This window comes from Rhipicephalus microplus, chromosome 9 (assembly GCF_043290135.1).
Source record: "Rhipicephalus microplus isolate Deutch F79 chromosome 9, USDA_Rmic, whole genome shotgun sequence".
Taxonomy (NCBI): domain Eukaryota; kingdom Metazoa; phylum Arthropoda; class Arachnida; order Ixodida; family Ixodidae; genus Rhipicephalus; species Rhipicephalus microplus.
Genome location: NC_134708.1, coordinates 69,109,661 through 69,133,801, shown reverse-complemented (window position 1 = coordinate 69,133,801; position 24,141 = coordinate 69,109,661). Strand labels below are relative to the sequence as shown.

At 41.9% G+C, this 24,141-nt stretch overlaps 16 non-coding genes across 16 annotated transcripts; all 16 read left to right on the top strand.

The window, feature by feature from the left end:
* The first annotated feature begins 381 nt into the window (after nucleotides 1–381).
* On the top strand, nucleotides 382–453 carry TRNAD-GUC (transfer RNA aspartic acid (anticodon GUC)). The gene has a single exon. It is a non-coding gene; the product is annotated as a tRNA-Asp (tRNA).
* A 512-nt stretch (nucleotides 454–965) lies between these two features.
* Nucleotides 966–1,037, top strand: TRNAD-GUC (transfer RNA aspartic acid (anticodon GUC)). Its single transcript has one exon. It is a non-coding gene; the product is annotated as a tRNA-Asp (tRNA).
* A 515-nt stretch (nucleotides 1,038–1,552) lies between these two features.
* TRNAD-GUC (transfer RNA aspartic acid (anticodon GUC)) lies at nucleotides 1,553–1,624 on the top strand. The gene has a single exon. It is a non-coding gene; the product is annotated as a tRNA-Asp (tRNA).
* A 224-nt stretch (nucleotides 1,625–1,848) lies between these two features.
* Nucleotides 1,849–1,920, top strand: TRNAD-GUC (transfer RNA aspartic acid (anticodon GUC)). Its single transcript has one exon. It is a non-coding gene; the product is annotated as a tRNA-Asp (tRNA).
* Nucleotides 1,921–10,188: 8,268 nt separating this feature from the next.
* On the top strand, nucleotides 10,189–10,260 carry TRNAD-GUC (transfer RNA aspartic acid (anticodon GUC)). Its single transcript has one exon. It is a non-coding gene; the product is annotated as a tRNA-Asp (tRNA).
* A 508-nt stretch (nucleotides 10,261–10,768) lies between these two features.
* Nucleotides 10,769–10,840, top strand: TRNAD-GUC (transfer RNA aspartic acid (anticodon GUC)). Its single transcript has one exon. It is a non-coding gene; the product is annotated as a tRNA-Asp (tRNA).
* Nucleotides 10,841–11,938: 1,098 nt separating this feature from the next.
* TRNAD-GUC (transfer RNA aspartic acid (anticodon GUC)) lies at nucleotides 11,939–12,010 on the top strand. Its single transcript has one exon. It is a non-coding gene; the product is annotated as a tRNA-Asp (tRNA).
* Nucleotides 12,011–12,522: 512 nt separating this feature from the next.
* Nucleotides 12,523–12,594, top strand: TRNAD-GUC (transfer RNA aspartic acid (anticodon GUC)). The gene has a single exon. It is a non-coding gene; the product is annotated as a tRNA-Asp (tRNA).
* Nucleotides 12,595–13,109: 515 nt separating this feature from the next.
* On the top strand, nucleotides 13,110–13,181 carry TRNAD-GUC (transfer RNA aspartic acid (anticodon GUC)). The gene has a single exon. It is a non-coding gene; the product is annotated as a tRNA-Asp (tRNA).
* Nucleotides 13,182–13,405: 224 nt separating this feature from the next.
* Nucleotides 13,406–13,477, top strand: TRNAD-GUC (transfer RNA aspartic acid (anticodon GUC)). The gene has a single exon. It is a non-coding gene; the product is annotated as a tRNA-Asp (tRNA).
* A 7,547-nt stretch (nucleotides 13,478–21,024) lies between these two features.
* TRNAD-GUC (transfer RNA aspartic acid (anticodon GUC)) lies at nucleotides 21,025–21,096 on the top strand. Its single transcript has one exon. It is a non-coding gene; the product is annotated as a tRNA-Asp (tRNA).
* A 1,093-nt stretch (nucleotides 21,097–22,189) lies between these two features.
* On the top strand, nucleotides 22,190–22,261 carry TRNAD-GUC (transfer RNA aspartic acid (anticodon GUC)). Its single transcript has one exon. It is a non-coding gene; the product is annotated as a tRNA-Asp (tRNA).
* A 224-nt stretch (nucleotides 22,262–22,485) lies between these two features.
* TRNAD-GUC (transfer RNA aspartic acid (anticodon GUC)) lies at nucleotides 22,486–22,557 on the top strand. Its single transcript has one exon. It is a non-coding gene; the product is annotated as a tRNA-Asp (tRNA).
* Nucleotides 22,558–22,774: 217 nt separating this feature from the next.
* TRNAV-UAC (transfer RNA valine (anticodon UAC)) lies at nucleotides 22,775–22,846 on the top strand. Its single transcript has one exon. It is a non-coding gene; the product is annotated as a tRNA-Val (tRNA).
* Nucleotides 22,847–23,649: 803 nt separating this feature from the next.
* TRNAD-GUC (transfer RNA aspartic acid (anticodon GUC)) lies at nucleotides 23,650–23,721 on the top strand. Its single transcript has one exon. It is a non-coding gene; the product is annotated as a tRNA-Asp (tRNA).
* A 224-nt stretch (nucleotides 23,722–23,945) lies between these two features.
* Nucleotides 23,946–24,017, top strand: TRNAD-GUC (transfer RNA aspartic acid (anticodon GUC)). The gene has a single exon. It is a non-coding gene; the product is annotated as a tRNA-Asp (tRNA).
* The last annotated feature ends 124 nt before the right edge of the window (nucleotides 24,018–24,141 follow it).

Genomic DNA, 24,141 nt, shown 5'->3' with positions numbered 1-24,141 from the left:
TTTTTTTCTGTCCCACTGAAATGTCATGTCAAGTAGGAGTTGTGATCTCGCTGACAACACCGTCGTGTCTGCCGTGCATGCGCATATCCTCGTTAGTATAGTGGTCAGTATCCCCGCCTGCCACGCGGGAGATCGGGGTTCGATTTCCCAACGGGAAGCAGTAATTTTGTAGTTACCATAGGGTGGAAATTGAACCTGCACTGCTATACCAATCGGCAAAATAATGTTCGTTCTCTCCATCTCCTCCAGAGTAAGCTAATATAATGGGGAAACTCTAGCGCCAGGTGTCTTTGTTTTTTTTCCTCTCCCACTGAACAGTCATGTCAAGCTAGAGTTGTGATCTCGCTGTCAACACCGTCGTGTCTTCCGTACATACACATATCCTCGTTAGTATAGTGGTCAGTATCCCCGCCTGTCACGCGGGAGATCGGGGTTCGATTCCCCGACGGGGAGCAGTACTTTTTTAGTTACCATAGGGTGGAAATTGAACCTGCACTACTATACCAATCGGCAAAATAATCTTCGTTTTCTCCGTCTCCTCCAGAGTAAGCTAATATAATGTGGAAGCTCTAGCGCCAGGTGTCTTTGTTTTTTTTCCTCTCCCACTGAAACAGTCATGTCAAGCTAGAGTTGTGATCTCGCAGACAACACCGTCGTGTCTGCCGTCATGCGCATATCCTTGTTAGTATAGTGGTCAGTTTCCCTGCCTGTCACGCGGGCGACCGGGGTTTAATTCTTCGACGGGGAGCAGTAATTTTTTAGTTACCACAGGGTGGAAATTCAACGTGCACTAATATATCATTCGGCAAAAATATTTTCGTTTTCTCCATCTCCCCCAGAGTAAGCTAATATAAAGGGGAAGCTTTAGCGCCAGGTGTTTTTTTTCTGTCCCACTGAAAAAGTCATGTCAAGCGAGAGTTGTGATCTCGCTGACAACACCGTCGTGTCTGCCGTGCATGCGCATATCCTCGTTAGTATAGTGGTCAGTATCCCCGCCTGTCACGCGGGAGACCGGGGTTCGATTCCCCGACGGGGAGCAGTAATTTTTTTGTTACCATAGGGTGGAAATTGAACTTGCACTGCTATACCATTCGGCAAAATGATCTTCGTTTACTCCATCTCCTCCAGAGTAAGCTAATACACTGGAGAAGCTCTAGTGCCAGGTGTCTGTTTTTTTTCTCTCCCACTGAAACAGTCGTGTCAAGTTAGAGTGTTGATCTCGCAGACAAAACCGTCGTGTCTGCCTTCATGCGCATATCCTCGTTAGTATAGTGGTCAGTATCCCTGCCTGTCACGCGGAAGACCGGGGTTTAATTCCCCGACGGGGAGCAGTAATTTTTTAGTTACCATAGGGTGGAAATTGAACCTGCACTGCTATACCAATCGGCAAAATAATCTTCGTTCTCTCCATCTCCTCCAGAGTAAGCTAATATAATGGGGAAACTCTAGCGCCAGGTGTCTTTGTTTTTTTCCTCTCCCACTGAAACAGTCATGTCAAGCTAGAGTTGTGATCTCGCTGACAACACCGTCGTGTCTTCCGTGCATACACATATCCTCGTTAGTATAGTGGTCAGTATCCCCGCCTGTCACACGGGAGACCGGGGTTCGATTCCCCGACGGGGAGCAGTACTTTTTTAGTTACCATAGGGTGGAAATTGAACCTGCACTACTATACCAATCGGCAAAATAATCTTCGTTTTCTCCGTCTCCTCCAGAGTAAGCTAATATAATGTGGAAGCTCTAGCGCCAGGTGTCTTTGTTTTTTTTCCTCTCCCACTGAAACAGTCATGTCAAGCTTGAGTTGTGATCTCGCAGACAATACCGTCGTGTCTGCCGTGCATGCGCATATCCTCGTTAGTATAGTGGCCAGTATCCCCGCCTGTCACGCGGGAGACCGGGGTTCGATTCCCCGATGGGGAGCAGTAATCTTTTATTTACCATAGGGTGGAAATTCAACCTGCGCTAATATACAATCGGCAAAATAATCTTCGTTTTCTCCATCTCATCCAGAGTAAGCTAATATAAAGGGGAAGCTCTACCCTTTCGGAAACGCCATACATGGCCCATATATAAGTTATATCTGGCCATATATAAGCATATATGACAGCATATGTGGCCATATATAGGCATATATGGCAGCATATGTGGCCACATATAAGCATATATGGATGTATATCTGGCGGAGTCGGTTCATGTATGGGGTTATATACGGCCATATATGACGCGGTTGACCCATATAAGGAGTCAAATCTGGCCAAATAAGGCACGGCCACACCATATAAAACATATCAAGTGGATCCTTATATGTGGAAGAGCTCTCTTATTTGGGATGAACCACGTATATATTTAGCAACGTGATCACACTTTTATGCGAATTGTAATATATAACAATTTGTACACAAAGCTGACCTGCTTGTTTTTCATAACAATAGGAGTATTAAATATATATGTTGTTTCTGCCATGCAAAAAAACCGAAATTTCAGGTCTGCTTTGTGTACGTGATAGTTGCAACTCAGTTGAATGTATATATGCATGCATTCGTGTAATTTAACTCGTACATTTTTCATAGCATTTAGGTTTGAAACAATAAGTTGCAATTAATACGACGTAAATAATGTATACAAGAGCAGACATGTTTTACGAGGAAGGAATCGTGTCAAGTCACAAAACGTATTGAAGCTTCCGAACCTCGCTATTATTATAGAGCAATCCTATATAGTATTATGTAAAGACAAAATGCATGCAACTTATATTGTTCACATTAATGCATTGTTTAAAGTGGCAGCAAGAAAGAGTAATTTCAATGCACTTTTAGCTTCCACATCGGTGGACAAAATTTCTGATTATTTGAAAGTTTTGATGGCTATATGCTCCCTTCATATAACAAGATTTCTCTTAATCCTGTTGACCCCTCATCTGCGATTGCTTTCAGCAGCCATTTACTATAATTGCATGCGCAGTGCAATGTTTAAGGGAGTGTTTTCAAAAACAAAAAGAACTTACGTGAATGCAACTTGTAGGCACTATTATGAGAACATTCAAGATGGAAGTTGTACTAATTTATTGCAAAAATACATCTTGCGTTTCCTTTGGCTACGTATAATGTTCCTGGCTGTGCACATAGTAAATTTATCGAAAATTTTATGATTGCACAAGTGAACAAATAATTTAGTGTAATGTTTGCAAGCGTCAAATAAATCTCACGTCATAGACATGTACGTTAAAAAAGGTGCAACTGACTCACACGTGATACATATTTAATGGACCATGTAATGAAATGCTGAAGCTTTATAGCAACATTTAACGTAGGCTGCCGAATTCACAAAACTTCTATTTTGTGTCGGTGTGTCATTACTTAGTCGAGGTCACTAAAGCGCACGTGCCATCATCAGGATTAGCCTAAACATTGCTTTGTGAATACAATTAGTATGACACATCTTTTGCGGGCTGGCGTGATACCTAAGCCAAACTCTACATTATGTAAACAGCCCCTTGTAGTGCAGGCGCGTAACGATTCAAACTGCTTGCGAACATATCCTTTCAACACCAACACGGTAGTGCACTTACTTATAAGATATGTATGCCGGTACATACCCACCAAACTGCGCAAGTGCACAATCACGTATAGAGATTCATGGGCACCCGGACACTGGCATTTCATTCAATGTGGCTAGATATTTTCGGCCATGTCAGAATGATATGAGTGTATTATAATTATTATTATTATTATTATTATTATTGTTGTTGTTGTTGTTGTTGTTGTTGTTGTTGTTGTTGTTGTTGCTGCTGTATTTCGCAAAACGCCCACAGCAAATCCATATGCTGTCATACTGCGTCGTTATGTAAGTTTTTTGAGATCAGTTATTTTGGTGTTCTTTTTGATAGGATGCTGAATTTTTTCTACTTGCATTAAATGTGCTGCCATGCGAGGCCTTCATTCTCTTCCTGTTGGCTCAACTTCTCGCGAGAATCCGGTTCTTTTACAGCCTTCTACAAATTGTACACCGCGATATGTCGTGGTCAACTTGAGTACATATGCATATTTGATTTGGAATGGCCTTGCTAAATCCAGCAGTAGCGCCACTGAGTGAGTCCAGAAAAATTTCATAAGTATTTACCCTCATCATTTCACTAGAATCCTTTCAACACTGCTAGAATATTATATTTGCCATCAGTTAACGGCCGGCAAAATCGCGCTGAGCTGTTATTTCTTTACAAGCTAGTTCAGGGTGAGATATTCTGCCCTTCTCGGTTGTAATAATTTTGAAACTCCGCGTAAGTTATCGAGAGAGAATCGACCGTTGCATGTACCTGCCAGCTTCTTTCAACACTCTATCCTTTACAGAATACCGAGTCTATCTAACGTCAACTTTCTCAATTCGTTATGTTTTTCATAGTCTACAGTCATTTTTTTTTGTCAGTGAGGGCTGCCCTGTCCTAACGTAGCTTTGCACATGCACAGATTCTTCCCTTTTCCGTCTTTCAGGAAGCCTTCGCCACGGTTATGTATATTCTACATTATTTTTCAGTCCCATTCCATGATTATCTACTCTTTTATTTGTTGTTTCCATTATGCGTTGATTTCTTTTCGACTGCTCGTTTTTGCTCTTTTTTGCATTTATGTGGACAGTCTGTAATGTATTGTTTGTTTTTGTTTTCTTTTCGCGCGCGCCAGCATGAAAGACCCTATGGTTGTTCTTGGGTAGGTTAAAAATGATTGATTGATTATTCGTTGATTGAATATTATTATTATCATTTTAAATGCTTGCGAAATAAGATGAAAATTCCGCTGAAACGCGTCTTCGTAGCCAGCGTATACGAAGCAGCGATTTCAGCTCCACGGAATGCCTGTCTCAAAGGTCTTGCACGTGCAGCTTTCTGGTCCCGCGGGAGGAAGTTGAAGTCCATTGTTCGAAAAAACTCGCCTGACTGCATTGGTTGCAAGGGGTGCGCACAGTAAAAAAAATACAAAAAAGGGCGCCCGTCGGATGAGTGGACACTTCGGAGAAAGTTGTTCGAAGAAGCGTGGCGCGTAGGCACCATGTAGCCCTGCTGTACGTGGCATACAACAGTCTGTCGACAGTCGACACAGCAGGAAAGAGAGTGCCGTGGCCCATTTCAAGTAACGACGAAGAAAATAGTTTGCACAAACATTCAGTCGTATGGTAATAACATTGCGTCAATAATAGTTAAAAAATGAAACGTCGTTCGCCAATAAGCTCAGGAAAATTTAGTTCTAGTGAAAAGTGCGTAAATCATTGATCTCAAGGAGTAATGTAGTATCCATTGCAATATTCATTGTCAAGCCTGCGTGCACTGTATCCGTCCGCGTCATTGTTGTTTTTTTTTTGCTCGCCGGAGTCATGGGTGCTGTGCTGATCGAGTTTGTTAATTTTCATTCCTTTTGCTCTTATTTCGTGTTCAACTACTGCTCCAATTTACACAAGATAATCACGCAGCTCTCAGGAATCTACTTCGCTGTACGTGGTGAAATTGTGGACGGACGTGGAAGTGTTTTTGTGTGCGTGTGCGTCTGTGCGCTGCTGGATTGGCGATCGTCAACTTTTCGTGCGAGAAGAAAATGGATACCCACGCTTGCGGGCAAGCGTTGCTTCAAAACTTCTTCCTAAAGCAGTACGAATGCACGTGGTGGCTTTAAGGTGTGAATAGGTTATCAGAATTAACAGGCTCCTTGAAAGACAAGTCTCGGCTAAATGTTGAGGTTTGGTTTGGAAAAACTTTATTGACAAGTCCGAAGGCGTGCGCCCTAGCACACGGCGGGCCGCTCCCACGATGGGACAGTAAGGCCGAGCCCTAGCGCCGCATCGTGGGCCCTCTGGACAGCCCAAAGTTGCGGTAAGTTCATCATTTTCATTACCTTCGCACGTTGTTCTTAAATATTATGATAACTCGAAAACATACCACATTGCATGCTTGCTGAGTAAATAACTTTATGCTAATCATGGTTACGTCATTAGGCTGTTTTGTTTAAGCGATACGACAACACTTTCTTTTTTTTTCACTTGATCCAGACAGTGCTCTATTTAATCAAAAAATCTACGCCAGGAAAATGTTGGTTTTGTGCCATTGTACTTTTTATAAATATATTGATGTAAATATACTTGTGTCTTATTTTTCTCATTTTAACGCTTGAGGAAAAACTAAGGATTACAACTTGCGCAATTACAAATAAAAAAGAGTTGCATATCTCAAACTCCAAGGGTATCATGAGATTTATGAGCCCACGTTTGAATTTGTCTTGCGTTTGAATTTATCTTTCTTCGTCTACGTTCTACTTGTTTTTATATTTACGTGTGTTTTGATAAGAACACGCAGTTAAAATTTTTGTTGCTAGTTTGATTCTTCAAAGCAGGGTGCTATGTCACGGATCCAAATGGAAAAACTTAAGAATAGCCCGTAATTTAGTTTCCGCCATCTACAACCAGGGTGATATAAGTGTAAATTTGACTGCTATGCGTATATCACAGGCGACATTATCGTTACTGATGTCGCAAAATCGCGTGGTTACCTTGAGGAACTGCGCATACCCGCATACATAGTTACACAAAATAATGTGATGTCACGTTTTAATCCGCGAGCACTGTAGATAGTTTTACGCATGCCGACAAATAAACTGGTATGATGCATTAGGGCTTGCAATGTGTGAAAAAACTGGGGGACCGTTAAGCTCCGTTTTTCACAGTTGAACGTGATAGCAGTATCGATCCTGTTTCTTGTGCGTAATTCAATCACTTAGTGTGTACTCTTTATTGCATGATGCTACTTGAACAAATTTAATTGTGGAATAGTACTGTGTAATTGAGAAGGTTGAAAGTGTCTCAATGAAGGTTTCGCACATGGCTGCATTTTGTGTAAAAAAGGGGTAACATAGTTTAAAGAACAAGAAATATTATGTAATTACTGAGTTGCGCCAAAAAATTGAAATACAAAAGGAGGACACCTAGACGCAGCACCCACTGACAACTGAAACATTGTTGGAGAAAACAGACATACGTATATATGCGGTTACGAGAACACGTGCGGTGAAAGAAAAGGATTAGATGAGCAGACAGATTGTATAAATGATGCGCTTCCAGGAAAGCTACCTCAGTAGCAAGCAACATAAGTGAGAGTTACGTGACACATGAATCCCCAGCTTTGTTTATGAAATACGCCTCTCCGATTTCCCGCGCTATACCGTGCCACTGAATTTAGCTTTAACTACCGTATTCCAAACAAGGGCGCGCAGCCACACTCTCTACAATATGATGATTGGTTAAAGAATGGTTGTTAATTCCTTTAAAGAAGCTTTGTGATCTACAATTATATAAATAAATTCTAAGTAATACTTCCCACACGACAGCGCAGTGCCGTCCACCACACGATGTCCACACTGTGAAAGAAAATGATCAGATGTCTGCTCATCTAATCATTTTTTTCCACCTCACGTGTTGTACGTCGTAACCGCATACATATGTCTGTTTTCTTCAATAAAGTTTCAGTTGTTAGTGTGCGCTGTGTCCAGGTGTCTTCCTTTCGCACTTCAAATTTTTTCGCGCAACTAAGTTAAGATGAAGTACCAACTCGCCCAGCAGAACGTGCTTCTCAATATAATGTGTGTAAAATGTTTTAGAACTTTATGCACCCACTACGCAGTCGTGAGGAAATACGTTCACTAACCAGTGTGCCTTTTGTAATGGTTGGCTGTCTTTAGACCGCGAAGTCACGTTGGTAATAACGTGTTGTGATGCTTGATGACAATGCACGCTTGTATCATGCAATATAGCTGCGATATTAAAGGTGTTGTGAAACCTGCATGCAGGATACATGTATTTATTAAGCATGACAGTTATTTTCCTTGCATTTACAACAAGAGGAAGTTATTCATGCTTTATTTTCAAGCAGATGCATAGCTGTGTTGTAGAGCACTTGCATGCCATGCAAATTGCCTGCATGATTTTGATCATCACTCAAACCCGAAAATTTATAATATTTGTTTTATTTGCATTCTCTCAATTTTCGATCATTGACAAGACGATTTTTCATGGAGAGCCACCGATGCCTACACCGGAATTTCTGCAGAATGAGCTCTTTACAACTGTTACGTTAATGATGCATTATTTAAAATGGAAAGCGGATTACGTTTACAAAGTACATTTTTAGTGTCCCGTTGGCAAGAAATATTGTTAAATGCCTCCGCTCCCACGCGCACAGAGACCTATAGACACCAGTTTTAGCAGTCGTTCTATAGGTCATTAGTCACAATACTTGTACATAACAAGCTTGCATACCAATCACTTTCGACCGAACTTCTTAAAAGTTGATTATCAACTCATTTAAGTTATTCAATGCACACGCAGTTCATACGGTTAATGCAAGTCATATTTCGTTTTGACTGACTATGAACGCTCCTTTGACACACGAGAAAAGTTTTAAACATAACACACTGTGAAAGATAACTTTACGAAACTCAAATTGGGTTCTTTTATGCTATTTATTTTTGTCAAGTCGGAATCGATAAAGCGGAATATTTACTTGCACCGTACTATGTCTCAGACCGTGTTGACCATAGGTTCAAGATAAGAATATTCGCATGCTAGACTGACGTGTTTCAAAATGATTTGTTACCAAAAAAAATTACAAGATGGAACCAGCTGCCTTCTAGCATTGCCTCTACACTACCAAATATTTGTTTTATTTCATGTTAGAATTGTTCCGATTTATATGTTAGAACATGTTCTGATTTATATATGAATTTCTCTTGCAGATTGTGATTCAGGTGACTTTGATTATTTGTTTGGCTGACTATGTATTTTTTGTATTCTACTTTTCGTAAATGCTCCCCCAATGTAATGCCAATCGGTGCTGTGGGTAATGAAATAAATAGATAAATAAAAAAGTGTCGATAAGTAAGCAATAAATTTAAGCACAAAGAATGTATCTCTTCAGGAAAAGTGGACTAACAGTGACATGTGCCCACCACAAATTTTAAATATGATGCCAAGATACATTTTAGCAAATTGTTGTTGAGAATAACTTGAGATATATTGAGGATAACTTAATTGAACAAGAATGTTCTGGGGTATGTTCTGCCTTTGTTTTGGAGATGATAGTGACTGCATGCAGACCTTTCAACAAACAGGTATATTTCTGGCTGAAGAATGATTTGAGCAGCTATATTTTTTGCCGGTGACACAGGCTGAACTAATATAGATGAATCATTTGAATGGCTTTACATAAAGGTATCCATATAAGGCCATATATGAAAGCATCCATATAAGACCTTATATGGATGCCTCTATATATAGCCATATATGGCCATATACAGCAGCACCCATATATGGGGATATAAGGCCCATATATGGCTATATCAGGATTTGAACATATCAGTTTATATACGGCCCATATATGGGGATTCCGTATATGGGCCAGATATGCCCAATTCCTGATGTAGCCATATATGGGGATTTTTATATAAGTCCATATATAGGATTTTTGTAAGGTAGCGCCAGGTATCTGTTTTTTTTCTCTCCCACTGAAACAGTCGTGTCAAGCTAGAGTGTTGATCTCGCAGACAACACCGTCGTGTCTGCCGTCATGCGCATATCCTCGTTAGTATAGTGGTCAGTATCCCTGCCTGTCACGCGGGAGACCGTGGTTTAATTCCCCGACGGGGAGCAGTAAATTTTTAGTTACCATAGGGTGAATATTCAACCTGCACTAATATACCATTCGGCAAAATAATCTTCGTTTTCTCTATCTCCTCCAGAGTAAGCTAATATAAAGGGGAAGCTCTAGCGCCAGGTATCTGTTCTTTTTCTCTCCCACTGAAACAGTCGTGTCAAGCTAGAGTGTTGATCTCGCAGACAACACCGTCGTGTCTGCCGTCATGCGCATATCCTTGTTAGTATAGTGGTCAGTTTCCCTGCCTGTCACGCGGGAGACCGGGGTTTAATTCCCCGACGGGGAGCAGTAATTTTTTAGTTACCACAGGGTGGAAATTCAACGCGCACTAATATATCATTCGGCAAAAATATTTTCGTTTTCTCCATCTCCCCCAGAGTAAGCTAATATAAAGGGGAAGCTCTAGCGCCAGGTGTTTTTTTTCTGTCCCACTGAAAAAGTCATGTCAAGCGAGAGTTGTGATCTCGCTGACAACACCGTCGTGTCTGCCGTGCATGCGCATATCCTCGTTAGTATAGTGGTCAGTATCCCCGCCTGTCACGCGGGAGACCGGGGTTCGATTCCCCGATGGGGAGCAGTAATTTTTTAGTTACCATAAGGTGGAAATTGAACTTGCACTGCTATACCATTCGGCAAAATGATCTTCGTTTACTCCATCTCCTCCAGAGTAAGCTAATATAATGGAGAAGCTCTAGTGCCAGGTGTCTGTTTTTTTTCTCTCCCACTGAAACAGTCGTGTCAAGCTAGAGTGTTCATCTCGCAGACAACACCATCGTGTCTGCCGTCATGCGCATATCCTCGTTAGTATAGTGGTCAGTATCCCTGCCTGTCACGCGGAAGACCAGGGTTTAATTCCCCGACGGGGAGCAGGAATTTTTTAGTTACCATAGGGTGGAAATTCAACCTGCACTAATATATCATTCGGCAAAATAATCTTCGTTTTCTCCATATCCCTCAGAGTAAGCGAATATAATGGGGAAGCTCTAGCGCCAGGTGTTTTTTTCCTGTCCCACTGAAATGTCATGTCAAGTAGGAGTTGTGATCTCGCTGACAATACCGTCGTGTCTGCCGTGCATGCGCATATCCTCGTTAGTATAGTGGCCAGTATCCCCGCCTGTCACGCGGGAGACCAGGGTTCGATTCCCCGACGGGGAGCAGTAATCTTTTAGTTACCATAGGGTGGAAATTCAACCTGCACTAATATACCATTCGGCAAAATAATCTTCGTTTTCTCCATCTCCTCCAGAGTAAGCTAATACAATGGAGAAGCTCTAGTGCCAGGTGTCTGTTTTTTTTCTCTCCCACTGAAACAGTCGTGTCAAGTTAGAGTGTTGATCTCGCAGACAACACCGTCGTGTCTGCCGTCATGCACATATCCTCGTTAGTATAGTGGTCAGTATCCCTGCCTGTCACGCGGAAGACCGGGGTTTAATTCCCCGACGGGAAGCAGTAATTTTTTAGTTACCATAGGGTGGAAATTCAACCTGCACTAATATATCATTCGGCAAAATAATCTTCGTTTTCTCCATCTCCCCCAGAGTAAGCTAATATAATGGGGAAGCTCTAGCGCCAGGTGTTTTTTTTCTGTCCCACTGAAATGTCATGTCAAGTAGGAGTTGTGATCTCGCTGACAACACCGTCGTGTCTGCCGTGCATGCGCATATCCTCGTTAGTATAGTGGTCAGTATCCCCGCCTGTCACGCGGGAGATCGGGGTTCGATTTCCCAACGGGAAGCAGTAATTTTGTAGTTACCATAGGGTGGAAATTGAACCTGCACTGCTATACCAATCGGCAAAATAATGTTCGTTCTCTCCATCTCCTCCAGAGTAAGCTAATATAATGGGGAAACTCTAGCGCCAGGTGTCTTTGTTTTTTTTCCTCTCCCACTGAACAGTCATGTCAAGCTAGAGTTGTGATCTCGCTGTCAACACCGTCGTGTCTTCCGTACATACACATATCCTCGTTAGTATAGTGGTCAGTATCCCCGCCTGTCACGCGGGAGATCGGGGTTCGATTTCCCAACGGGAAGCAGTAATTTTGTAGTTACCATAGGGTGGAAATTGAACCTGCACTGCTATACCAATCGGCAAAATAATGTTCGTTCTCTCCATCTCCTCCAGAGTAAGCTAATATAATGGGGAAACTCTAGCGCCAGGTGTCTTTGTTTTTTTTCCTCTCCCACTGAACAGTCATGTCAAGCTAGAGTTGTGATCTCGCTGTCAACACCGTCGTGTCTTCCGTACATACACATATCCTCGTTAGTATAGTGGTCAGTATCCCCGCCTGTCACGCGGGAGATCGGGGTTCGATTCCCCGACGGGGAGCAGTACTTTTTTAGTTACCATAGGGTGGAAATTGAACCTGCACTACTATACCAATCGGCAAAATAATCTTCGTTTTCTCCGTCTCCTCCAGAGTAAGCTAATATAATGTGGAAGCTCTAGCGCTAGGTGTCTTTGTTTTTTTTCCTCTCCCACTGAAACAGTCATGTCAAGCTAGAGTTGTGATCTCGCAGACAACACCGTCGTGTCTGCCGTCATGCGCATATCCTTGTTAGTATAGTGGTCAGTTTCCCTGCCTGTCACGCGGGCGACCGGGGTTTAATTCTTCGACGGGGAGCAGTAATTTTTTAGTTACCACAGGGTGGAAATTCAACGTGCACTAATATATCATTCGGCAAAAATATTTTCGTTTTCTCCATCTCCCCCAGAGTAAGCTAATATAAAGGGGAAGCTTTAGCGCCAGGTGTTTTTTTTCTGTCCCACTGAAAAAGTCATGTCAAGCGAGAGTTGTGATCTCGCTGACAACACCGTCGTGTCTGCCGTGCATGCGCATATCCTCGTTAGTATAGTGGTCAGTATCCCCGCCTGTCACGCGGGAGACCGGGGTTCGATTCCCCGACGGGGAGCAGTAATTTTTTTGTTACCATAGGGTGGAAATTGAACTTGCACTGCTATACCAATCGGCAAAATGATCTTCGTTTACTCCATCTCCTCCAGAGTAAGCTAATACAATGGAGAAGCTCTAGTGCCAGGTGTCTGTTTTTTTTCTCTCCCACTGAAACAGTCGTGTCAAGTTAGAGTGTTGATCTCGCAGACAAAACCGTCGTGTCTGCCTTCATGCGCATATCCTCGTTAGTATAGTGGTCAGTATCCCTGCCTGTCACGCGGAAGACCGGGGTTTAATTCCCCGACGGGGAGCAGTAATTTTTTAGTTACCATAGGGTGGAAATTGAACCTGCACTGCTATACCAATCGGCAAAATAATCTTCGTTCTCTCCATCTCCTCCAGAGTAAGCTAATATAATGGGGAAACTCTAGCGCCAGGTGTCTTTGTTTTTTTCCTCTCCCACTGAAACAGTCATGTCAAGCTAGAGTTGTGATCTCGCTGACAACACCGTCGTGTCTTCCGTGCATACACATATCCTCGTTAGTATAGTGGTCAGTATCCCCGCCTGTCACACGGGAGACCGGGGTTCGATTCCCCGACGGGGAGCAGTACTTTTTTAGTTACCATAGGGTGGAAATTGAACCTGCACTACTATACCAATCGGCAAAATAATCTTCGTTTTCTCCGTCTCCTCCAGAGTAAGCTAATATAATGTGGAAGCTCTAGCGCCAGGTGTCTTTGTTTTTTTTCCTCTCCCACTGAAACAGTCATGTCAAGCTTGAGTTGTGATCTCGCAGACAATACCGTCGTGTCTGCCGTGCATGCGCATATCCTCGTTAGTATAGTGGCCAGTATCCCCGCCTGTCACGCGGGAGACCGGGGTTCGATTCCCCGATGGGGAGCAGTAATCTTTTATTTACCATAGGGTGGAAATTCAACCTGCGCTAATATACAATCGGCAAAATAATCTTCGTTTTCTCCATCTCATCCAGAGTAAGCTAATATAAAGGGGAAGCTCTACCCTTACGGAAACGCCATACATGGCCCATATATAAGTTATATCTGGCCATATATAAGCATATATGACAGCATATGTGGCCATATATAGGCATATATGGCAGCATATGTGGCCACATATAAGCATATATGGATGTATATCTGGCGGAGTCGGTTCATGTATGGGGTTATATACGGCCATATATGACGCGGTTGACCCATATAAGGAGTCAAATCTGGCCAAATAAGGCACGGCCACACCATATATAACATATCAAGTGGATCCTTATATGTGGAAGAGCTCTCTTATTTGGGATGAACCACGTATATATTTAGCAACGTGATCACACTTTTATGCGAATTGTAATATATAACAATTTGTACACAAAGCTGACCTGCTTGTTTTTCATAACAATAGGAGTATTAAATATATATGTTGTTTCTGCCATGCAAAAAAACCGAAATTTCAGGTCTGCTTTGTGTACGTGATAGTTGCAACTCAGTTGAATGTATATATGCATGCATTCGTGTAATTTAACTCGTACATTTTTCATAGCATTTAGGTTTGAAACAATAAGTTGCAATTAATACGACGTAAATAATGTATACAAGAGCAGACATGTTTTACGAGGAAGGAATCGTGTCAAGTCACAAAACGTATTGAAGCTTCCGAACCTCGCTATTATTATAGAGCAATCCTATATAGTATTATGTAAAGACAAAATGCATGCAACTTATATTGTTCACATTAATGCATTGTTTAAAGTGGCAGCAAGAAAGAGTAATTTCAATGCACTTTTAGCTTCCACATCGGTGGACAAAATTTCTGATTATTTGAAAGTTTTGATGGCTATATGCTCCCTTCATATAACAAGATTTCTCTTAATCCTGTTGACCCCTCATCTGCGATTGCTTTCAGCAGCCATTTACTATAATTGCATGCGCAGTGCAATGTTTAAGGGAGTGTTTTCAAAAACAAAAAGAACTTACGTGAATGCAACTTGTAGGCACTATTATGAGAACATTCAAGATGGAAGTTGTACTAATTTATTGCAAAAATACATCTTGCGTTTCCTTTGGCTACGTATAATGTTCCTGGCTGTGCACATAGTAAATTTATCGAAAATTTTATGATTGCACAAGTGAACAAATAATTTAGTGTAATGTTTGCAAGCGTCAAATAAATCTCACGTCATAGACATGTACGTTAAAAAAGGTGCAACTGACTCACACGTGATACATATTTAATGGACCATGTAATGAAATGCTGAAGCTTTATAGCAACATTTAACGTAGGCTGCCGAATTCACAAAACTTCTATTTTGTGTCGGTGTGTCATTACTTAGTCGAGGTCACTAAAGCGCACGTGCCATCATCAGGATTAGCCTAAACATTGCTTTGTGAATACAATTAGTATGACACATCTTTTGCGGGCTGGCGTGATACCTAAGCCAAACTCTACATTATGTAAACAGCCCCTTGTAGTGCAGGCGCGTAACGATTCAAACTGCTTGCGAACATATCCTTTCAACACCAACACGGTAGTGCACTTACTTATAAGATATGTATGCCGGTACATACCCACCAAACTGCGCAAGTGCACAATCACGTATAGAGATTCATGGGCACCCGGACACTGGCATTTCATTCAATGTGGCTAGATATTTTCGGCCATGTCAGAATGATATGAGTGTATTATTATTATTATTATTATTATTATTATTATTGTTGTTGTTGTTGTTGTTGTTGTTGTTGTTGTTGTTGCTGCTGTATTTCGCAAAACGCCCACAGCAAATCCATATGCTGTCATACTGCGTCGTTATGTAAGTTTTTTGAGATCAGTTATTTTGGTGTTCTTTTTGATAGGATGCTGAATTTTTTCTACTTGCATTAAATGTGCTGCCATGCGAGGCCTTCATTCTCTTCCTGTTGGCTCAACTTCTCGCGAGAATCCGGTTCTTTTACAGCCTTCTACAAATTGTACACCGCGATATGTCGTGGTCAACTTGAGTACATATGCATATTTGATTTGGAATGGCCTTGCTAAATCCAGCAGTAGCGCCACTGAGTGAGTCCAGAAAAATTTCATAAGTATTTACCCTCATCATTTCACTAGAATCCTTTCAACACTGCTAGAATATTATATTTGCCATCAGTTAACGGCCGGCAAAATCGCGCTGAGCTGTTATTTCTTTACAAGCTAGTTCAGGGTGAGATATTCTGCCCTTCTCGGTTGTAATAATTTTGAAACTCCGCGTAAGTTATCGAGAGAGAATCGACCGTTGCATGTACCTGCCAGGTTCTTTCAACACTCTATCCTTTACAGAATACCGAGTCTATCTAACGTCAACTTTCTCAATTCGTTATGTTTTTCATAGTCTACAGTCATTTTTTTTTGTCAGTGAGGGCTGCCCTGTCCTAACGTAGCTTTGCACATGCACAGATTCTTCCCTTTTCCGTCTTTCAGGAAGCCTTCGCCACGGTTATGTATATTCTACATTATTTTTCAGTCCCATTCCATGATTATCTACTCTTTTATTTGTTGTTTCCATTATGCGTTGATTTCTTTTCGACTGCTCGTTTTTGCTCTTTTTTGCATTTATGTGGACAGTCTGTAATGTATTGTTTGTTTTTGTTTTCTTTTCGCGCGCGCCAGCATGAAAGACCCTATGGTTGTTCTTGGGTAGGTTAAAAATGATTGATTGATTATTCGTTGATTGAATATTATTATTATCATTTTAAATGCTTGCGAAATAAGATGAAAATTCCGCTGAAACGCGTCTTCGTAGCCAGCGTATACGAAGCAGCGATTTCAGCTCCACGGAATGCCTGTCTCAAAGGTCTTGCACATGCAGCTTTCTGGTCCCGCGGGAGGAAGTTGAAGTCCATTGTTCGAAAAAACTCGCCTGACTGCATTGGTTGCAAGGGGTGCGCACAGTAAAAAAAATACAAAAAAGGGCGCCCGTCGGATGAGTGGACACTTCGGAGAAAGTTGTTCGAAGAAGCGTGGCGCGTAGGCACCATGTAGCCCTGCTGTACGTGGCATACAACAGTCTGTCGACAGTCGACACAGCAGGAAAGAGAGTGCCGTGGCCCATTTCAAGTAACGACGAAGAAAATAGTTTGCACAAACATTCAGTCGTATGGTAATAACATTGCGTCAATAATAGTTAAAAAATGAAACGTCGTTCGCCAATAAGCTCAGGAAAATTTAGTTCTAGTGAAAAGTGCGTAAATCATTGATCTCAAGGAGTAATGTAGTATCCATTGCAATATTCATTGTCAAGCCTGCGTGCACTGTATCCGTCCGCGTCATTGTTGTTTTTTTTTTGCTCGCCGGAGTCATGGGTGCTGTGCTGATCGAGTTTGTTAATTTTCATTCCTTTTGCTCTTATTTCGTGTTCAACTACTGCTCCAATTTACACAAGATAATCACGCAGCTCTCAGGAATCTACTTCGCTGTACGTGGTGAAATTGTGGACGGACGTGGAAGTGTTTTTGTGTGCGTGTGCGTCTGTGCGCTGCTGGATTGGCGATCGTCAACTTTTCGTGCGAGAAGAAAATGGATACCCACGCTTGCGGGCAAGCGTTGCTTCAAAACTTCTTCCTAAAGCAGTACGAATGCACGTGGTGGCTTTAAGGTGTGAATAGGTTATCAGAATTAACAGGCTCCTTGAAAGACAAGTCTCGGCTAAATGTTGAGGTAAGTTCATCATTTTCATTACCTTCGCACGTTGTTCTTAAATATTATGATAACTCGAAAACATACCACATTGCATGCTTGCTGAGTAAATAACTTTATGCTAATCATGGTTACGTCATTAGGCTGTTTTGTTTAAGCGATACGACAACACTTTCTTTTTTTTTCACTTGATCCAGACAGTGCTCTATTTAATCAAAAAATCTACGCCAGGAAAATGTTGGTTTTGTGCCATTGTACTTTTTATAAATATATTGATGTAAATATACTTGTGTCTTATTTTTCTCATTTTAACGCTTGAGGAAAAACTAAGGATTACAACTTGCGCAATTACAAATAAAAAAGAGTTGCATATCTCAAACTCCAAGGGTGTCATGAGATTTATGAGCCCACGTTTGAATTTGTCTTGCGTTTGAATTTATCTTTCTTCGTCTACGTTCTACTTGTTTTTATATTTACGTGTGTTTTGATAAGAACACGCAGTTAAAATTTTTGTTGCTAGTTTGATTCTTCAAAGCAGGGTGCTATGTCACGGATCCAAATGGAAAAACTTAAGAATAGCCCGTAATTTAGTTTCCGCCATCTACAACCAGGGTGATATAAGTGTAAATTTGACTGCTATGCGTATATCACAGGCGACATTATCGTTACTGATGTCGCAAAATCGCGTGGTTACCTTGAGGAACTGCGCATACCCGCATACATAGTTACACAAAATAATGTGATGTCACGTTTTAATCCGCGAGCACTGTAGATAGTTTTACGCATGCCGACAAATAAACTGGTATGATGCATTAGGGCTTGCAATGTGTGAAAAAACTGGGGGACCGTTAAGCTCCGTTTTTCACAGTTGAACGTGATAGCAGTATCGATCCTGTTTCTTGTGCGTAATTCAATCACTTAGTGTGTACTCTTTATTGCATGATGCTACTTGAACAAATTTAATTGTGGAATAGTACTGTGTAATTGAGAAGGTTGAAAGTGTCTCAATGAAGGTTTCGCACATGGCTGCATTTTGTGTAAAAAAGGGGTAACATAGTTTAAAGAACAAGAAATATTATGTAATTACTGAGTTGCGCCAAAAAATTGAAATACAAAAGGAGGACACCTAGACGCAGCACCCACTGACAACTGAAACATTGTTGGAGAAAACAGACATACGTATATATGCGGTTACGAGAACACGTGCGGTGAAAGAAAAGGATTAGATGAGCAGACAGATTGTATAAATGATGCGCTTCCAGGAAAGCTACCTCAGTAGCAAGCAACATAAGTGAGAGTTACGTGACACATGAATCCCCAGCTTTGTTTATGAAATACGCCTCTCCGATTTCCCGCGCTATACCGTGCCACTGAATTTAGCTTTAACTACCGTATTCCAAACAAGGGCGCGCAGCCACACTCTCTACAATATGATGATTGGTTAAAGAATGGTTGTTAATTCCTTTAAAGAAGCTTTGTGATCTACAATTATATAAATAAATTCTAAGTAATACTTCCCACACGACAGCGCAGTGCCGTCCACCACACGATGTCCACACTGTGAAAGAAAATGATCAGATGTCTGCTCATCTAATCATTTTTTTCCACCTCACGTGTTGTACGTCGTAACCGCATACATATGTCTGTTTTCTTCAATAAAGTTTCAGTTGTTAGTGTGCGCTGTGTCCAGGTGTCTTCCTTTCGCACTTCAAATTTTTTCGCGCAACTAAGTTAAGATGAAGTACCAACTCGCCCAGCAGAACGTGCTTCTCAATATAATGTGTGTAAAATGTTTTAGAACTTTATGCACCCACTACGCAGTCGTGAGGAAATACGTTCACTAACCAGTGTGCCTTTTGTAATGGTTGGCTGTCTTTAGACCGCGAAGTCACGTTGGTAATAACGTGTTGTGATGCTTGATGACAATGCACGCTTGTATCATGCAATATAGCTGCGATATTAAAGGTGTTGTGAAACCTGCATGCAGGATACATGTATTTATTAAGCATGACAGTTATTTTCCTTGCATTTACAACAAGAGGAAGTTATTCATGCTTTATTTTCAAGCAGATGCATAGCTGTGTTGTAGAGCACTTGCATGCCATGCAAATTGCCTGCATGATTTTGATCATCACTCAAACCCGAAAATTTATAATATTTGTTTTATTTGCATTCTCTCAATTTTCGATCATTGACAAGACGATTTTTCATGGAGAGCCACCGATGCCTACACCGGAATTTCTGCAGAATGAGCTCTTTACAACTGTTACGTTAATGATGCATTATTTAAAATGGAAAGCGGATTACGTTTACAAAGTACATTTTTAGTGTCCCGTTGGCAAGAAATATTGTTAAATGCCTCCGTTCCCACGCGCACAGAGACCTATAGACACCAGTTTTAGCAGTCGTTCTATAGGTCATTAGTCACAATACTTGTACATAACAAGCTTGCATACCAATCACTTTCGACCGAACTTCTTAAAAGTTGATTATCAACTCATTTAAGTTATTCAATGCACACGCAGTTCATACGGTTAATGCAAGTCATATTTCGTTTTGACTGACTATGAACGCTCCTTTGACACACGAGAAAAGTTTTAAACATAACACACTGTGAAAGATAACTTTACGAAACTCAAATTGGGTTCTTTTATGCTATTTATTTTTGTCATGTCGGAATCGATAAAGCGGAATATTTACTTGCACCGTACTATGTCTCAGACCGTGTTGACCATAGGTTCAAGATAAGAATATTCGCATGCTAGACTGACGTGTTTCAAAATGATTTGTTACCAAAAAAAATTACAAGATGGAACCAGCTGCCTTCTAGCATTGCCTCTACACTACCAAATATTTGTTTTATTTCATGTTAGAATTGTTCCGATTTATATGTTAGAACATGTTCTGATTTATATATGAATTTCTCTTGCAGATTGTGATTCAGGTGACTTTGATTATTTGTTTGGCTGACTATGTATTTTTTGTATTCTACTTTTCGTAAATGCTCCCCCAATGTAATGCCAATCGGTGCTGTGGGTAATGAAATAAATAGATAAATAAAAAAGTGTCGATAAGTAAGCAATAAATTTAAGCACAAAGAATGTATCTCTTCAGGAAAAGTGGACTAACAGTGACATGTGCCCACCACAAATTTTAAATATGATGCCAAGATACATTTTAGCAAATTGTTGTTGAGAATAACTTGAGATATATTGAGGATAACTTAATTGAACAAGAATGTTCTGGGGTATGTTCTGCCTTTGTTTTGGAGATGATAGTGACTGCATGCAGACCTTTCAACAAACAGGTATATTTCTGGCTGAAGAATGATTTGAGCAGCTATATTTTTTGCCGGTGACACAGGCTGAACTAATATAGATGAATCATTTGAATGGCTTTACATAAAGGTATCCATATAAGGCCATATATGAAAGCATCCATATAAGACCTTATATGGATGCCTCTATATATAGCCATATATGGCCATATACAGCAGCACCCATATATGGGGATATAAGGCCCATATATGGCTATATCAGGATTTGAACATATCAGTTTATATACGGCCCATATATGGGGATTCCTTATATGGGCCAGATATGCCCAATTCCTGATGTAGCCATATATGGGGATTTTTATATAAGTCCATATATAGGATTTTTGTAAGGTAGCGCCAGGTATCTGTTTTTTTTCTCTCCCACTGAAACAGTCGTGTCAAGCTAGAGTGTTGATCTCGCAGACAACACCGTCGTGTCTGCCGTCATGCGCATATCCTCGTTAGTATAGTGGTCAGTATCCCTGCCTGTCACGCGGGAGACCGGGGTTTAATTCCCCGACGGGGAGCAGTAAATTTTTAGTTACCATAGGGTGAATATTCAACCTGCACTAATATACCATTCGGCAAAATAATCTTCGTTTTCTCTATCTCCTCCAGAGTAAGCTAATATAAAGGGGAAGCTCTAGCGCCAGGTATCTGTTCTTTTTCTCTCCCACTGAAACAGTCGTGTCAAGCTAGAGTGTTGATCTCGCAGACAACACCGTCGTGTCTGCCGTCATGCGCATATCCTTGTTAGTATAGTGGTCAGTTTCCCTGCCTGTCACGCGGGAGACCGGGGTTTAATTCCCCGACGGGGAGCAGTAATTTTTTAGTTACCACAGGGTGGAAATTCAACGCGCACTAATATATCATTCGGCAAAAATATTTTCGTTTTCTCCATCTCCCCCAGAGTAAGCTAATATAAAGGGGAAGCTCTAGCGCCAGGTGTTTTTTTTTCTGTCCCACTGAAACAGTCATGTCAAGCTAGAGTTGTGATCTCGCAGACAATACCGTCGTGTCTGCCGTGCATGCGCATATCCTCGTTAGTATAGTGGTCAGTATCCCCGCCTGTCACGCGGGAGACCGGGGTTCAATTCTCCTACGGGGAGCAGTACTTTCTTAGTTACCATAGGGTGGAAATTGAACCTGCACTGCTATACCATTCGGCAAAATAATCTTCGTTTTCTCCGTCTCCTCCAGAGTAAGCTAATATAATGTGGAAGCTCTAGCGCCAGGTGTGTTTGTTTTTTTTCTCTCCCACTGAAACAGTCGTGTCAAGCTAGAGTGTTGATATCGCAGACAACACCGTCGTGTCTGCCGTCATGCGCATATCCTCATTAGTATAGTGGTCAGTATCCCTGCCTGTCAAGCGGGAGACCGGGGTTTAATTCCCGGACGGGTAGCAGTAATTTTTTAGTTACCACAGGGTGGAAATTCAACGTGCACTAATATATCATTCGGCAAAATAATCTTCGTTCTCTCCATCTCCCCCAGAGTAAGCTAATATAATGGGAAGCTCTAGCGCCAGGTGTTTTTTTTTCTGTCCCACTGAAAAAGTCATGTCAAGCGAGAGTTGTGATCTCGCTGACAACACCGTCGTGTCTGCCGTGCATGCGCATATCCTCGTTGGTATAGTGGTCAGTATCCCCGCCTGTCACGCGGGAGACCGGGGTTCAATTCCCCGACGGGGAGCAGTAATTTTTTAGTTACCATAGGGTGGAAATTGAACCTGCACTGCTATACCAATCGGCAAAATAATCTTCGTTCTCTCCGTCTCCTCCAGAGTAGGCTAATATAATGTGGAAGCTCTAGCGCCAGGTGTCTTTGTTTTTTTTGCTCTCCCACTGAAACAGTCACTTCAAGCTAGAGTTGTGATCTCGCAGACAACACCGTCGTGTCTGCCGTGCATGCGCATATCCTCGTTAGTATAGTGGCCAGTATCCCCGCCTGTCACGCGGGAGACCGGGGTTCGATTCCCCGACGGGGAGCAGTAATCTTATAGTTACCACAGGGTGGAAATTCAACCTGCACTAATATACCATTCGGCAAAATATTCTTCGTTTTCTCCATCTCCCCCAGAGTAAGCTAATATAAAGGGGAAGCTTTAGCGCCAGGTGTTTTTTTTCTGTCCCACTGAAAAAGTCATGTCAAGCGAGAGTTGTGATCTCGCTGACAACACCGTCGTGTCTGCCGTGCATGCGCATATCCTCGTTAGTATAGTGGTCAGTATCCCCGCCTTACACGCGGGAGACCGGGGTTCGATTCCCCGACGGGGAGCAGTAATTTTTTTGTTACCATAGGGTGGAAATTGAACTTGCACTGCTATACCATTCGGCAAAATGATCTTCGTTTACTCCATCTCCTCCAGAGTAAGCTAATACAATGGAGAAGCTCTAGTGCCAGGTGTCTGTTTTTTTTCTCTCCCACTGAAACAGTCGTGTCAAGTTAGAGTGTTGATCTCGCAGACAAAACCGTCTTGTCTGCCTTCATGCGCATATCCTCGTTAGTATAGTGGTCAGTATCCCTGCCTGTCACGTGGAAGACCGGGGTTTAATTCCCCGACGGGGAGCAGTAATTTTTTAGTTACCATAGGGTGGAAATTCAACCTGCACTAATATATCATTCGGCAAAATAATCTTCGTTTTCTCCATCTCCCCCAGAGTAAGCTAATATAATGGGGAAGCTCTAGCGCCAGGTGTTTTTTTTCTGTCCCACTGAAATGTCATGTCAAGTAGGAGTTGTGATCTCGCTGACAACACCGTCGTGTCTGCCGTGCATGCGCATATCCTCGTTAGTATAGTGGTCAGTATCCCCGCCTGTCACGCGGGAGACCGGGGTTCGATTTCCCAACGCGAAGCAGTAATTTTTTAGTTACCATAGGGTGGAAATTGAACCTGCACTGCTATACCAATCGGCAAAATAATCTTCGTTCTCTCCATCTCCTCCAGAGTAAGCTAATATAATGGGGAAACTCTAGCGCCAGGTGTCATTGTTTTTTTCCTCTCCCACTGAAACAGTCATGTCAAGCTAGAGTTGTGATCTCGCTGACAACACCGTCGTGTCTTCCGTGCATACACATATCCTCGTTAGTATAGTGGTCAGTATCCCCGCCTGTCACACGGGAGACCGGGGTTCGATTCCCCGACGGGGAGCAGTACTTTTTTAGTTACCATAGGGTGGAAATTGAACCTGCACTACTATACCAATCGGCAAAATAATCTTCGTTTTCTCCGTCTCCTCCAGAGTAAGCTAATATAATGTGGAAGCTCTAGCGCCAGGTGTCTTTGTTTTTTTTCCTCTCCCACTGAAACAGTCATGTCAAGCTAGAGTTGTGATCTCGCAGACAATACCGTCGTGTCTGCCGTGCATGCGCATATCCTCGTTAGTATAGTGGCCAGTATCCCCGCCTGTCACGCGGGAGACCGGGGTTCGATTCCCCGACGGGGAGCAGTAATCTTTTAGTTACCATAGGGTGGAAATTCAACCTGCGCTAATATACAATCGGCAAAATAATCTTCGTTTTCTCCATCTCATCCAGAGTAAGCTAATATAAAGGGGAAGCTCTACCCTTA